The sequence below is a fragment of the Propithecus coquereli genome, unplaced genomic scaffold (assembly GCF_000956105.1).
Source record: "Propithecus coquereli isolate 6110/MARCELLA unplaced genomic scaffold, Pcoq_1.0 Scaffold101, whole genome shotgun sequence".
Classification (NCBI taxonomy): domain Eukaryota; kingdom Metazoa; phylum Chordata; class Mammalia; order Primates; family Indriidae; genus Propithecus; species Propithecus coquereli.
Window position 1 is genome coordinate 5,465,297 of NW_012133970.1, and position 5,369 is coordinate 5,470,665.

Here is a 5,369-nt window from a genome sequence, read left to right on the forward strand (position 1 = left end):
GAATGCCCCTGGCCTAAGGAATTTTGGCTTCCTTTGCAAGGTGGAGACAGAGTGAGGTTTCAAGCAAGGAAGTGACCTATTCAGCTTTGTGTTCTAGACCATTGAAGGGACAGTGGGGAGAGAAGAGTGAAGGTAGGGTCTGGTCTAGGTCAAGAGAGAACAATCAAGGCCCCTGGAAAAGGCAAGGAGGGAAAGAACTTGCTCAGAGAGCAACAGGCTTGAAGCCCTCCATGTCAGCTTTAGAAAGAGATCCAGGTACAATGTGGCCCATTTCCTTAAGATCTTTTTTTTGTTTTGTTTTTTTTGGAGGAGACATGAAATATATTGACTAAAAGCTTCAGGAGCTATCACCTGTGCACAAATATGCACATGGTGGTGGGGGGGGTGTTCTTTGGGCAGAGGATTGGAAGCAAAGCAACTGAGATAGTAAGAAAGCTCCATGGTAAACTGTACAGGTCTGGGCAGAGGCAGGAGACAGTTTTAGGCCAAGTTCTAACACTGTCACAATAGGCAAGTCCCTTGGACTCTTGGGCCTCAGTTTCTCACTCTATAAAATGGGGAGAAAAGACTGGATCCATGAGGCTATGTTGTCCCTTCCTGCCCAGACATTATAACTAAGGGCTATAGGAAAACAAAGAAGCACTACTCCTGGGTGGGAGGTGAAGGCAGTCTTGGAAGAATAGGAAAGGCCTGACCCAGGCCTTGAAGGCCTGGGGAAAAGAGTCTGGAAGCAAGCTCAAGGCCTATATCTGCCTGATGGCTTGTGTGACCTTAGACAAGTCTCTTCTCTCTCTGGGATGCCATCTGTACCAGTGTTGGTCTACTATAGACTCTAGCAGCTCTCCAAGGGTGGTCCCTGGACCAGCAGCTTCAGCACCCCCTGAAAACTTATTAGAAATGCAAATTCTCAGGCTCCACTTCAGACCTACTGAATCAGAGACTCTGGAGGTGGAGCCCACCAATCTGTTTTAAGAAGCCCACCAGGTGATAATGATACACTAAAATTTGACAACCACAGTTCTAGATATTTTCAAACTTTTGCAGTGAGGCAGTGTTAGGTCTTGAGCTGAAAGAGAGACACAAACACGAAACCTCAGTCATAGCAAAAATGCTGTTTATTTTTAGCATCTCAGTGCAGATGGGTGGAAGCCGAAAAAGGCGAAAAAGGCGTCCAAGAGAGAAAAGGGGAGAGCCTTGGGTTTTATAGAAGGTTTTTCTGGGAGGAATAAATACTTTTCAAACAACCCAGAGGGATAAGGAAAGTCAGTTCCCCTCTTGCATTCCATTATCTCTCTAGGGAACAACTGGGAGGGATAAGTTTAGTCCTTATCAGGAGGTATAAGGAAAGTAAGTTCCCCTTTTCCATTTCATTCCTTTATCTCCCCAGGGGTCTGGCAAAGGCTATGTGCCTAATACACCCCTAGGAAGGGGAGAGGGGTGGGTTTTATAGGAGGTTTGGATGGAAGTTTGGTGAGGGTGAATTCTTTAAGTGTAACAGGGAGGTCCCCCTTTTCTTTCTAAAAAAAATGATTTAAAATTTACATCAAACATGACAAATTTTTACCTATGTTTATACCCTGTAACCATCATCCTGTCCAAGAAAATTTCCATGACCCCAGAAATTTTCCTTGTGCCCCTTTCCAGTCAATTTCTCCCACCTCAGCTCCAAGCGACCAAGCCTGCTCTACAACTTCATATAAATTGAATTATACAATATGTTTTTTGTGTTTGCCTTTTTATACAATATAACATCTGTGAGATTCATCCATATTGTTGTATGCATCAGTAGTCCATTTATTTCTGTTGCTGAGTGAAATCCCACTGTATGAATATACCATAGTTTTGTCCATTTTCTTCTTGATGGAAGTTTGGGTTGTTTCCATACTGGAGTTATTAGAAATATTACCACTATGTGTTTGGTGGACATAAGTACTCATTCCTCTTAGTTATATACCTGGGAGCACCTCTACCCCTTATTTTTTTTAATTAAATTTTTTTAAATATTGAGAACATTGTAGATTTACATGTACTTGTATACACCAACAACATCAAGCAGAAAACCAAATCAAGAACTCAATTTCATTTATGATAGCTACAAAAAAAAAAAATAAACACGTAGGAATGTATTTAACCAAGAAGGTGAAAGATCACTACAAAGAGAATTACAAATCACCGATGAAAGAAATTGTCGATGACACAAGTAAATGAAAAAACATCCCATGCTCATGGATTGGAAGAATCAATATTGTTAAAATGACCATACTGCCCAAAGCAATCTACAGATTCAATGCAATTCCTATTAAAATACCAATGTCATTTTTCACAGAATTAGAAAAACTAATCCTAAAATTCATATGGAACCAAAAAAAAAGCTCAAATAGCCAAAGCAATCCTAAGCAAAAGAACAAAGCAGGAGGTATCACATTACCCGACTTCAAATTATATTACAAGGCTATAGAAACCAAAACAGCATGTTACTGGTATAAAAACAGATACATTGATCCATGGAACAGAATAGAGAAATCAGAAATAAAGCCACATACATACAGTCAACTGATCTTCCACAAAGTCAACAAAAATATGCACTGGGGAAAGAACACCATATTCAGTCAATGGTGATGGGAATATTGGATAGCTATATGCAGAAGAATGAAACTGGACTCCTTTCTTTCACCATATACAAGAACTAACTCAAGATGGATTAAAGACTTAAATGCAAGACTGGAAGCTGTAAAACTCCTTGAAGAAAACCTAGGAAAAACTCTTTGGGACATTGGCTTAGGCAAAGAATTTATGAATAAGACCTCAAAAGCACAAGCAACAAAATCAAAAATAGACCAATCGGACTTAATTAAACTAAAAAGTTTCTGCACAGCAAAATAAATAATCAACAGAGTAAGCAGACAACCTATAGAATGGGAGAAAATATGTACAAACTACGCATCCAAGGACTAATATCCAGAATCTATAAGGAATACAAAAAACTCAACAAGAAAAAAAAAACTAACTTCATCAAAAAGTGGGCAAAGGACATGAACATTTTTTAAAAGAAGACATACAAGCAGCCAAAAAACATATGAAAAATGCTCAACATCACTAATCATCAGAGAAATGCAAATTAAAACCATGAGATACCATCTTACACCAGTCAGAATAGCTATTATTAAAAAGTCAAAAAACAACAGATGTTGTCAAGGATGCAGAGCAAAGGAATGTTTATATACTGTTGGTGGGCATGTAAATTAGTACAATCTCTAAAGAAAACAGTACGGAGATTTCTCAAAGAACTAAAAGTAGATATACCCTTTGATCCAGCAATCCCACTATTGGGTATCTACCCAAAGGAAAACACATCAGTACATTAAAAAGACACCTGCATTTATATGTTTATCGCAGCACTATTCACAATAGATAAGTCACGGAATCAACCTCTGTGTCTATCAACAGATGACTAGATAAAGAAAATATGATGTATATATGAACCATGGAGTACTACTCAGCGATAAGAAAGAATGAAATCATGTCTTTTGCAGCAAGATGCATGAATTGGAGACCATTATCCTAAGCGAAACAACTGAGAAAGTCAAATACCACATGTTCTCATTATAAGTGGGAGCTACACAACGGGTACACATGGATATACAGAGTGGAATAATAAACATCGGAGATTTCAAAAGGTGGGAGGGTGGAAAGGGAATGAGAGATGAAAAATTACCTTATTGGATACAATGTACATTATTCAGGTGATGGGTATGTTAAAATCCCAGATTTCACCACTATGAAATATATCCATGTAACAAATCTGCACTTGTATCCTCTAAATCTATAAAAAAAAAAAGAAAGAAAGAAAGAAAGAAAGAAAGAAAGAAAGAAAGAAAGAAAGAAAGAAAGAAAGAAATAATAAAGAGAGATCCCATGTACTCTTTACTCAGGTTCCCCTAGGGGTAACATCTTGTAAATTATCCTACAATATTACAACCAAGACATTAACGTTGATACAGTCAAGGCACAGAGCATCACCACAAGGATCCCTCCTGTTGCTCTCTCATACCATAGCCACTTCTCTCACACACTGCCTTGTTAACATGCTCTCTTCTCCATTTCTATAACATTGTCATTTTAAGAATAGAGAATTTCGATGATCAGTAGCTGCAACACTAGAAAGATGGCGAAGCAAGAGGAAAGGAAAAAAAATCCATTTGGTTCCAGAAAATGTACTGAAAAAGAGGAAGGCTTACCAAGCCCCCAAAGCCACCCAGGCAAAGCAGGCACTTTTGGCAGAGAAGGAGCGGAGGAAAGGAAAAGGGCCCAGGTTTAAGTGACTGGAATCATTTCTACATGATCCCTGGTGGCAGCAACACGACAGGGTGAGTCTCAGACGACTAGAAGCGAAACCTCATGCCTCGGAATTGCTGGATAAACGTTCCTTGGCCTTTGTTGTACGCATCCAAAGGGTTAATGGGGTGAGTTCACTGGTGCAAAAGACCATCGCAAGACTTTGCCTAAAGAAAATTTTCAGTGGCGTCTTTGTTAGAGTCACCCGCAGAGCCTAAAATTGCTGTACATGGTGGAACCTTATGTGACCTGGGGATTTCCAAATAGGAAGTCCCTCCGGGAACTCATCTCGAAACATGGACAAGCCAAGGTCAAGAATAAGACCATCCCTCTGACAGCGCAGTGATCGAAGAGCACCTGGGGAGGTTTAGTGTCATTTGCTTAGGAGACCTCGTTCATGAAATTGCCTTCCCGGGGAAGTATTTCCAGGAGATCCCATGGTTCTTGTGTCCTTTCCACCTCTCAGTAGCCTGTCACGCAATCAAGAATAAAGTGGGGTTCCTCAAGGAGATGGGCTCACCTGGCCATCGGGGTGAACGCATCAGTCAGCTCATCCACCAGCCGAGCTAGACCCAGAACGTCTGAAAGCACAGTGCACTGGGAGCATGTGTTTTTGGTTTGGGAATTGTTATCAAGTATCTTCAAGAGAAGATTATTTTCCACTGTATCTTCAAAAACTGGAAGGGGAGGGTCAGGGAAAAGGCAGTCGGTTATGCTCATGGCAGGAACCTCTCATCGCAGTCCAGTTCCAAGGAAAAATCCCAGTGGTTTCCACTTTGGCTGCTGCCACCTCTGAAATCAGCACGTGCCGTGGAGAAAGGAGTCCTGCTCTGTCAGATCTTCTATCCCGAGGTTAAACGTTGGTGAATGAATGACTCAAGCAGTGTACAAGGATCCCTAAGACTCCTGCAACGTGGCCGAGCCCAGGGGCATACTTGAATCTGGGTACCCAGGGCTTTGTTTTGAAAAGGCGTGAAATACAGTTGGGAAGGAGAATGCAAAAACAAGTGCTCAGTTGCCTCTTCTGTGAATCC

At 40.7% G+C, this 5,369-nt stretch overlaps 1 pseudogene; it reads left to right on the forward strand.

Moving 5' to 3' along the window:
• Window positions 1-230: 230 nt before the first annotated feature.
• On the forward strand, window positions 231-4,905 carry LOC105809225 (annotated as a pseudogene).
• The last annotated feature ends 464 nt before the right edge of the window (window positions 4,906-5,369 follow it).